The sequence below is a fragment of the Myxocyprinus asiaticus genome, chromosome 5, assembly GCF_019703515.2.
Source record: "Myxocyprinus asiaticus isolate MX2 ecotype Aquarium Trade chromosome 5, UBuf_Myxa_2, whole genome shotgun sequence".
Taxonomy (NCBI): Eukaryota; Metazoa; Chordata; class Actinopteri; order Cypriniformes; family Catostomidae; genus Myxocyprinus; species Myxocyprinus asiaticus.
The window spans coordinates 27,468,872-27,480,193 of NC_059348.1; the positions used below are offsets into that span (position 1 = coordinate 27,468,872).

The following is an 11,322-nucleotide window of genomic DNA, read 5'->3' on the forward strand; positions in this document are numbered from 1 at the left end:
GTCCTGTACCCAAAAAATGTGGGTCAGGCTGAAAAGTCTCCAGTTCAATCACCTGATTAACTGTACCTGGTTTAACCACTTTTGGTAAAAAGGCTGTATTGGGTCAGAGAGTGACCCCAGCATACTGCGTCTCCCATATGAGACAGTCTTCACTAACAGATAAAGAGTGTAACTCACTCAGTCTCTTGGCTGAACAAATAGCCAGCAAAAAAGCCACTTTCCATGATAGCTACTTGAGATAACTAGAGACTGCAACACCACCATGAGATCTCAAGATGGTGATCTTAATACTTTTCCAAGGCATAGATGTTGTGCCCCCTTGAAAAACTGATTCACGAAAAGGTGTTTTCCTACCTTCATACCATTCACCATAACAAGAAAGTGGGAAATGGCTACAATGTAAACCTTTATTGTATTAGTCTTCCTTCCTGAGTCCAGGAGTGTCTGAATGAAGCAGAGAACAAAGCCGATCCTAAACCAGACATATAAGAGAAGGAAATCAATGTCTTCTCTGTCAGCTGGAAGCAACCAGAAGCATCCTGTAATGACCCAGTGTTACCCTCTTGAGAACATTTGGGATTAATGGTAGAGGGAGAAAGGGTACAACAACTCTTTAGGCCACTCTTGAGACATCCAACCCCAGGGGGCCTCCCTGACCACTGAGAGAAAACCACATTCTGCAATAAGTTTTCTTGGCTGATGCAAACAGATCAACCTGGGCTCTCCCAAAGTGTGTCCATATGAGACATACCACTTCTGGGTGCAGGCACCATTCTCCTGGGATTGGTCCAGTCCAGGAGTGATTCAGTCCGGGACAAGAGACCTGCTGCCCGATTTGTCACACCTGGTATGTGTGCTGCCCTGAGCGAGGCAAGTCTCGGAAAGGTCCAGAACAGTTCCCTTGTCACCTGAAGACAGCGGAATGACTTGGTGTCACCTTGGTGATTGATATGATACACCGTGGACATGTTGTCTGTTCTCACTAGAACATGTTTGTTCTGTATGAGAGGAAAAAGAGCTTCCAAAGAAAGGTGAACAACCCTTAACTCCAGCACATTGTTGTGCTCTGAGGTCCAAGGAAACAGGCCTCTGACTGACCTGCCTTCCCATACTGCATCCCACCCTTTCAGGGATTCAACTGTTGTCACCAAGATTTGTCTCGTCAGAATGTGACCCAAGCAGACTCTTTGAGACAACAAGTTTTTGTTTCCCCAGGGAAACAGAGTCCGAACGCATTCCCGTGTAACCTTTAGAGTTACCCATCTGTCAAGTTTGGGGTGAAGCCGAAAGCTGTTCAACCACCACTGTAATGTCTTACTCTGAGGAGGCCCAAAGGAACCACATATATGTGGTGTAATCATTCCCAGCAGCCTCTGAAACTGATGCATTTGCTTAACCGAAATGACTGCACCAAATTGATAATTTTCACCACTCTTTGAAGAGTCAAAGAGACATTCATTGATAACGCATTCAGGTGGAGCCCGACGAACACCATTTGTTGTCTTGGTTCCAAATTGCTCTTTTCCCAGTTTACCCTGAAACTGAGGGACTGTATGTGTTTGACCACTATCTCTGTGTTCTTGACAACTTGGTGTCGCAATGGAGCGCAGACCAACCAGTCATCCAGGTATGTCAGAATGTTTAGACCTGCTACTTGAAGGGGAAAGAGAGCCGCTGACACCACTCTGGTGAAGACTCATGGGGACAGGGAAAGGCCAAATGGAAGGACCCTGAACTGGAAGACCTGACCTTGAAAGGCAAGTGCAGAAACTGTTGATGTTCCTGACAAATGGGCACATGGACGTACGTGTCTTTGAGGTCTATTGAGGTTAACCATTTGCCTGGTTCGATAGCCTGCAGAATCTGTGCCGTGATCAGCATTTTGAAAGGCAATACCTTTATGAAAGTGTTTAGTCGCCTTAGACCTAAGATAGGTCAAAGCCCATCATCTTTTTTCGGCACCAACTAGTAGTTGGAATAGAACCCAGTAAGCTGTTCATTGGGACTTACCTGTATAATTTCCTGTTTTTGTAGTAAGGCTGTAATCTCGTTGGCAAAAATATTTTGCCGGATTGGATCCCTGACCATGGTTATATGGATCCCTGAGAAAGTGTGTAAGTGTGAAAGGGTGTAAGGGGGCACCGTCAGTGGTGCCCCCTTAACCGAAGCTCAGGACTGACCACCTTGTGGATACTGTTGGGACTGTCTGACATTTCGATTGCTGTCAGATATCTGAAAACCACTGCCCTGCCTTCTGTCATATTTCCATGATTCAGAACAGGAGAAGGTTGAGGATGTTGGACTCCTCTATAGCCATATCTAGCAGGCCTAGTGTGACCAAACACTCGCTGCACCAACTCTTTCCTGCACCGTGCCTGTTTAGCTGTGTCCAGTACAGACTGGGAGTCAGTATGAAAGATCCGTTTTGGCATTACTGGCATACACCGATCAGACACAACATTAAAATCACCTACCTAATATTGTGTAGGTCCCCCTCGTGCCGCCAAAACAGTGCCAAGCTGCATCTCAGAATAGCATTCTGAGATGCTATTCTTCTCACCACAGTTGTACAGAGTGGTTATCTGAGTTACCGTAGACTCTGTCAGTTCAAACCAGTCTGGCCACTCTCTGTTGACCTCTCTCATCAACAAGGCATTTCCATCCACAGAACTGCCACTCACTGGGCATTTTTTGTTTTTGGCACCATTCAGAGTAAATTCTAGAGACTGTTGTGCATGAAAATCCCAAGAGATCAGCAGTTACAGAAATACTCAAACCAGCCCATCTGGCACCAACAATTCTTCGACATCCGAAGAATATTGACCTTCGAAAAGAAACAATGAAGGCTTGAATCCGAGCACTGACATCCTCTGTCAGCATCTGACAGAGGTGTATGCAAAACAAACCAAAACACTTCTCTTTGAAATATAACAAAGTTTATTTATGCAGTAGTATCAATTAATAATCAATACAATGCAGTCAATAAACTTCCGACTTACAACTACAAACTAAATAGTGACATGATTAGATATGGTAACCAAAATAAGCCTATAACACATGAGAGGAAGGTGTGTGTGTGAATGTGTGTGTGTGTGTAAGAAGTGATGTGCACAAAATGGCGGACGTGACTCTCGTGGAGAGTACGTCACATGAGATTTCCGGCCAGAGAATATGGCTGCGAATGTGGGCAGAGATGTAATGGCATCTGCCCGTTTACCACGTGTCTCCGCTTGTACGATAACTTAGGGACAAAGCTGAGCTTTATCATGAAGCTATCTGCTAGCCAAAAGTGTGCGAGAATGTTTGTGAGGAGTCACGTGTGTGTGTGGTTAGTACGAGAGAGAGAGAGAGAGAGAATAAAGTGGCGGCACCAAAGCTGGTTTCGCGATCGTGGGAGAGAAAGCAACTGTTAGTTTATCACTCAGAGACGCGGTGGACGGCTCGTAAACCGTCCCGCTGTCTTTGGTTCTTTAATAGATAAACTCAGTTTGCTGGTCTCACCCACGATGGCGGAAATACACAACAGTCCAATGTGGTTGGACTACAACACAGCAGATCTCATTCATGATAACAGTACATTACAGTAATACCTTGAGTATTATTAGCAGCAATGAGCGGACTCGCGGTCTGTAAATGTACAAGCAATAACCTTGATACACAAGAATAACACACTATAATATTCTATCTCTGCCCAGACATAAACCTCTTACTTGAATCGTATGAGGACACAGACAAATGTGTGTTCATCCTTCCTTTAACTCCGACTCGGTTCCTCGAGGCTCGGGTGATGATGGGAGGCCCTTTCCTCACTCTGTCGGCGGGCGGTACGGCTGCCGATTCTCGGTGGGCTGGCGGAGAAATCAGCAACATCGACTTGATTGAAGAGGGAAGAGAAATCTTTTTTTCTCTTCACTTCTGCAGGCAAATGAATGAAGATGCGGATTGCTCGGCGACCTCCTTCGGATCAGTTAGAGTGTTCGGTGGAACACAGAGTAATCTCAACTCGTCCAGCGAGATGGAGATTGTATGGCCAATTTCAAGTCGGATGTTACTTCCTTGTGCCACAAGGCTACACATCAGAGCAGTGATGAGCTGCGTCTACTACACACGGTGAGCAAAGTTGCTGGAAGCAATGCCCGGAAGCATCTCAGAGATATTTCTACTCCCGATGACATCATGGTTGAGGGGCGTTCTGTCGTGTGCCTCATACAATAAGAGTTGAGAGTTTGATCCTTTAGTGAGCAAGGCTTCATGGGATTTGTAGTCTGTTTTGGACTCCCTTTGTTTGATTTTGGCGCGGTTTTTATCAATAAGATTTATGACTTTGTGTGGGCCTCAGTCAGGGTTTATGACTGTGCTAGGCCTGCCTTTGTCTTCTATCTGAATACATGAGGCCCAACATGTCCAATCTCAATCTGGCCGGGAACTTCAGTGTAAAAGCGATCTTCCGTCAATGCAAAAGTTTCTTGAAGGAAGTGTCATTCCAAAAAATAAACTCCAGCTGCTAGGCGAGCCAACGCAGAAAGAAACAAAACTGGCGTCCAGCTTCCTTAGACAGTCGAGTTATGTACAGCGAGTCAGTCCACTCACATAAGTAACATGCAATGGTTTACTCACCCATAGTTTCTATAAATGACAGTGCTTTTTTGGGGCATAAAAATACTTTGCGGCCGTCTTTGGTGTCTATCCTTAATTTGGTCAGAAACATTAGTGCAAAAGCAAGCTTCCGTTGATGTAAGAGTTTCTTACATTCCTTGAACCGATCGTGTTTCTCTCTTGTTGAACTCGCAAAGTCCGGGAACAAGAAAATATTGTGATTCTTCCAAAAAAGCTTTCCTCTGCTCCTCGCCTGGCGCAACACAAGATCTTTATCGGATTTTTGGAAATTTGGCCAGAATTGATCGGGGCCTGTCTCCTTCAGCAGATCTCTGAGCCGGGACTCTGTGAGCTCGCTCGATTTCCAGTTTATGGCCTGTTATGTTGAGCAGACTCGGAAAGAGCTCATCCAGGAATTTCACCATATCTCTGCCTTCTTCATGCTCAGGAATTCCAACAATTCGTATATTGTTCCTTCGATTCCTATTTTCGAGATTTTCCAATTTTTCCAAAATGTTTTCCAAGTCTGTTTTGGATGCGGGCAGATTAGTGGATAATTCCCTTTCCAATGATTCCAGATAATCAATTCGTTTCTCAACATCTGCTACTCTTGTGACCATCTCAGTGAATTTTGTTTCCATTGCCATAATAGATCAACGTATTACAGCGAGATCCTCCAAGTCAGCAACAACCTTTGTCAGCATCACCGATATGTTGGACAGTTGATGCTGAATTTCTTCTCCCGTCGCTCTTTCCAACTTGAGTCCCTGGATCGCAGGCCTGTCAGAGACCTCAGCTTGAACACGTAAGTGTCTTTTAATGTCTCCAGAGTCTGAGGATTTTTTCTTCTTTGCCATGTTTACCTCAAAGAGCAAATATGTAACTGGGTGTATTGAATCTCACCAGATAAAACATGAAAATAATTAAAAACTAGCAAAGTGCGCAGAGCTAGTTGCTCACATGTCTGCTTCTCGCATGGCATCACATGACCTCAAGAGCACAGCTTTGATTAGGCCCATGATGTCATGGTCTTCTTACTTAACCGTTTTGCTCCAAGAGGCTAAAACTATTGCCAGTTCATTGCCAGACCAGGCTGCATGTGTGGCTGCATTGTATGTTTGGCACACCAGGCGCTCTGCCTTCTGACATTCCCTTCCAGGGCACTGTGTGTTGTCCATAATTTTATCTGGATCCAAGGTGATCAACGCCAAAATTACACGTTCTACAGGAGACATGTCACCCATATCGCTCTCGGGGGCATACTGCAGCTTAGCTAGTCTCCTACAGCTGGCTTTGAATTGGGGGGTGGCTTTAAGATTGTTCCATGCTTTCCTTAGCATTTGAGAGTAATCATCCGAAATAGCTGGTTGCGTGCAGGAGATACCTGCCCACACCCCATGTTGGTGCAGCTGTCGTGTCTTCTACCTGAGTTTCAAGACCCAAGATTCTTGCTGCATTAATCATTTGGGTAAGAATGTCAGAAAGTGTACTACCATTATCTGAAGTGCCAGACTTAGACTCATCTTCCTGGTCCTCTCCAGTCTCAGACTGCTCATCACTGCCAAACAGCGAATTACTGGCGTGAAGAGAAATAGCATCCACAGAGTCATCATTCTCTTTCTGATATGATGAAAAATCATCTACTGTAGCTGGAATCGACACCTGCTATGCACGAGTCGTAGCACTGTTAGGATCGAGCTGATTTACTTTTCCAGCTAATTTACGTAAAGCTGCCAGAATCTTCAGCTATGTGTCCTCCCTTGGTTCTTGGCCATCTGAAGTCCTTACCTGTCTGTTCTGAGGCACATCAGGATGGTCAAGTCTCCCCTGAGTCTCATTAGGAGCGTATTCCCTCCTACGTTTACAAGACTACCCTTTCAATGATGGTCTATCAGGGATAGGAGTAGATGATGGCGTGTCTTGTTTACCGCCAACTGCCTGGTTGCTAAGCCTGGCTCTTTGCACTCTCTCTTGCAATGATAATCCTGTCGGAGCCTCATATGGATTTTCAATATGATCTAGTAAATGTGCCATTCCCAGACAATAAGAACATTCTCAATGGCCATCACGAGGATGCATAACAGCATGGCAAACATGGCACAGTGATGAACTCATGATGTGGTCACTGGTCCAAACAAAAGTGGGTCACAATAAGTGAAAACCATTTATAAGTACTCACCTCTGATGACAAGAGATTCATACCTAAGCTGTGACAAATCACTGTTTTGTTTAATTATTTACTGGAGAACAGGGCTTTGCCAGAATAACAACTTAATGTTAGTTTGATATAAACAAACTTAGTTTGGAAGTACATAAAACAAACTAAACACTTCACCGTATATTAGAGCCACCTATTCTGCACACGAATGTGCAGTGAAACAGCAGTAATTTCCTTCTGCTGCGAACAGCAGACACAGGAAAAAAAACTAACAGTGCTCCTTAACTACTTTAAGTATTCAAACAAAAGAGATCTGAAAATACAAGTGAATAACCGTCCGCTTTCTACGAATGCGTTGGAAACAAACAATTCAGTCAATGGAAAAATGAAAAAGGTACTTACCAAGACGTGATTTCCCAAACCGGAGTGCCAAAATACTATATAAATGAAGAGTTACCTACTACAACCCTCAGGGACACAAGACACCTGCTCCAACGGATTGAATTTGAGTCTCTTCACAGCGGTGTTTAAACACAAGCTACCAACTATCGTCTCAATGAGGCGAGAAAGGCAACAGGAAGAGGTTGGCTTACCCAGATGTTTATGCATTGTAAAGCCAACCCCTAAGGTCAGTCGGCTGACTTTGTTGTCATTAACAACAAAGTCAGCCGAATACAGTATAAGTCTTGTATAGGTAGTAGAATGGTATCATTCAAGGTAAAAGACCATGGTGACAGTCTAAGTGAGGTCAAAATAGATCAGTATTATTGATTATAATGGGAGCAAGTTGCATTTGACGTGACGCGATGCACCACTCGCCTCCTGTGTTTAGGGTTAACGTCCAGGATAACACCCTAGCTGTGTCGGAAACCACCCCCTATCCACCATATAGTGCACTATTTCGGGTGTCGACCATTTTGTAGTGGTGTCCGAATTCTGAGTGAGCCAATCGTTCCCTACTTTTGTTCACTCATTCTTACCCACAATGCACTCTAATTTTTGAGTGTACATTTGATGTACTCTCAGCGATGGTTAATTGCCCATAATCCACCATGGGGAAGACGTACGAGCTGGAAGAGAGAGCGCGTGCTGGAAGAGAGAGTGCGAGTGAGCGAGCGGGCGAGAGAGAGATGCCAGTTTAATGCTTCCTTCACTCCTGCAATGTTTTATTTCATGCTGAATGTATTTAATTACTTTTTGACAAATCATTGCGTGATTAAAATAACATAAAATATAGAGAGGAAAAATATACAGATACATTTGAAAATGTACTCTTTATTTATATTTATACAGAATTTTACCATTAAGCTGAAAAATTATTTATTTACTAAATAGTTCACTGAGGTGATATTATTTTAACTCAGGAGACTGCACACAGTGGAAATGATAATTCTGCTGATGATTTAAATATTCGGTTATAACATGTAGGTTATGACAATTTGGTTGGATGAGGGCGCTATGCGCCCAGAAACGCTACCCAGCTTGTATTGGAGTTAGATATTAAAGATATTAAAGTATAAAAAATAAATACAATAATGTACATTTGATAAAATGTGTTTGCTCTTTATATTAACATATATATTAAAAATGACAAACAGGGGGGCCTGGGTAGCTCAGTAGTAAAAGACATTGGCTACCACCCTGGAGTTCACTAGTTCAAATCCCAGGGCATGCTGAGTGACTCCACCCAGGTCTCCTAAGCAACCAAACTGGCCTGGTTGCTAGGGAGGGTAGAGTCACATGGGGTAACCTCCTCATGGTCGCTATAATGTGATTAATTCTCAGTAGGGCGCAACTGGTGAGTTGAGCATGGATGCCTCGGTGGATGGTGTGAATCCTCCACATGCGCTATGTCTCCATGGCAACACGCTCAACAAGCCACGTGATAAGATGCGCGGGTTGACGGTCTCAGACGTGGAGGCAGCTGGAATTCGTCCTCCACCACCCGGATTGAGGCGAATCACTACGTGACCACGAGGACTTAAAAGCGCATTGGAAATTGGGCATTCCAAATTGGGTGAAAAAGGGGAAAAATCCCCCCAAAAAACAAAAAAACAAATGACAAACAGAATGAAGATTTACTGTATTATCTAATAATAATAACAAGTAAGGCCCAAGTATTTTAAAAGTTCATATGTGACGTTATTTCTGCAACAGCCCCTAGAGCTCGATGCTCGGTGCGTCAGCATCTGAATTCACTGGCTGTGTCTCGTTTGAAAAGCTGCGTCCTCTGGTGGTCGCATTTGTCGGCCGCATATGTCATCGAGGCTGTCTCATTTTAAAAAAGCGAGTAGGACACTTCAAATGCAGCCTTCGAATGCGACCTTCTTTCATGGGAATTCGGAAGATGCATGAGGTGTATCCTTCGTGGGCACTCGACGGAAATGTCTAAAAAAATAACTGCAATTTGCCCGTAAATATGATGTTCAAATGCAAGTAATGTTAATTCCCAAGTTGAAGTACCTCAGATGGTAGATGGGTGCAGAGTATATAATATGTATAATTATATTAATATATAATTAAAATAAAGTATTAGACTAAAAGTACACCTGTAAAAATCTATTTTCTTTTCTCTCTACATCATTATAACTCACCTAAAATGTACCTCATACATTCCCTTCAAAAGGGACTTTGTTCCCTTCTCACTCAAAGCGCTGGCACTTGTTAAAGAGTGCTGTGCTGTCATAGCAACCATGTTACGCTCCGTTTCCATTTGTCCTACGAAGGCCGTCTCGTTTAAACGAGACTTGTTTAAAAGAGGACGCTCGGTATACTGCAGCCTTCAAAGGACGCGTCCTACCTAGCACGCAGCCTTCGAAATGAGACACAGCCACTCACTAATTTCTTCTTCTTCTTCTTTGGTGTTTAATGGAGGTTGGCAAACCAGCTTATAGGTGCATTACCGCCACCGACTGGACTGGAGTGTGGTACAGGATTATGCAAAAAAAAAAAATATAAAAAAAAATGATATTCTTTTAAATAATTCAGTTTCTTTTAAAACTTAATAATGTCTGCTGCTTTCCCTAAGAGATCTGATAAAGAAAAGTCATAATGTTTTGCCTTCCTTAGTGACTGAAGAAGGTGATATCTCTCTGTATTGTATTTCCTACAATGAAATAGTACATGAACGATTGTTTCTGGTTGCCTACAGTATGTGCATTTCCCAGTTGGTTGCTTGCCTATTTTATACAATGTATTATTATGTCCAGTATGACCTATTCTCAGATGAGTGATGATATTCTCTTCCCTTCGATTCCTGCCTTCCATCCTCCTAGCACCAACATGTTTTTATATACAGTATTATATAAATGTCTTCCGGTTTCATTGTCATCCCAATACTTCTTCCATACTGATTGTACATATGTCCTAACATGTACCTTATGTTCAGCTTTGCTTAATGGGACTTGTAGATCTACTTGTTTAATTCTTAGTGTTCATTTGCACTCACTCATTTCAGTCACTCACTGCTGAGATATACTGCACTCACTGCCATTCACTATATAGGAAACAGTGAATGAGTGAGCAATTTCGGACACAGCTCCTGTATACACCGGGCGCGTCCGTTGACGTGGCACGACGCAACGGCTTGAGGCTGTCTACACTGGATGCATTAACACGAAATCAACACTTTCAGTGTAGACAGTGTTCTATTGCTTTTGACGCGACACTTGCATCCGGTGTAGACAGGGTTATAGAATGGACGCATATTTAAGGGAACAGACTTGAGTTCCATATTAAATCCATTAAAGTCCAGTTCACACAAAATTATATGGACCGACAGCTCGGGAGTCTCTTTCAAAAGCCGTTCAGTTGAATTGGCGAATCGTTTATACTGATTCCTTAAAAAAGAACTGGCTGAAAAGAACGAATTGCAGGCGTACGCTATATGTGTGTGAGAGGTAAAAGTAGTGAATGTGTGAGTGTTGTATGTGTGTGTAAGAAGTAGTGAATGTCCGACGCAAGTGCTGTATGTGTGTGTGTGTGAGAGAGAGGTAAATAAGTGAATGCACGAGTGTTACATGGGTATGTGAGAGGTAAAAGCAGTGAATGTGTGAGTGTTGTGTGTGAGTGTGCGTGTGTGTGTGTGTGAGAGAGAGAGATAAAAGTAGTGTGTGTGAGCGTTTTGTGAATATGAGAGGTTAAATAAGTGAATGCAAAAGTGTTTTATGTATATGTGACAGGTAAAAGTTGTGAATATGTGAGTGTTTTCTGTTTATGTGAGAGGTAAAATTTGTGAATGTTCAAGTGTTTTATGTGTATGTGAGAGGTAAAAGCAGTAAATGTGTGAGTTTTTGTGTATGTATAGCATTTTGTGAGTATGTGCATGCATTTTGTGTGTATATGCGAGCGTTTCATGTGAATGTGCATGCATTTTTTAAGTATGTGTGAACATTTCTTGTGAATGTGAGAGTGTTTTGTGTGAATACGGGAGGTAAAGTTTGAATTACGGCCTACTGTGTGTGTGTGTATGTGTGTGTGTGTAAAATAATGAATTTAATCCATTTTGGAATAAGGCTGTAACATAACAAAATGTGGAAAAAGTGAAGCACTGTGAATACTTTCTGGAT

At 42.9% G+C, this 11,322-nt stretch overlaps 1 protein-coding gene across 2 annotated transcripts in view; it reads right to left on the reverse strand.

Moving 5' to 3' along the window:
- Positions 1-11,322, reverse strand: part of col15a1b (collagen, type XV, alpha 1b) — an 86,750-nt gene that overhangs the window by 39,614 nt on the left and 35,814 nt on the right. The gene's annotated exons all lie outside the window — the stretch shown is intronic.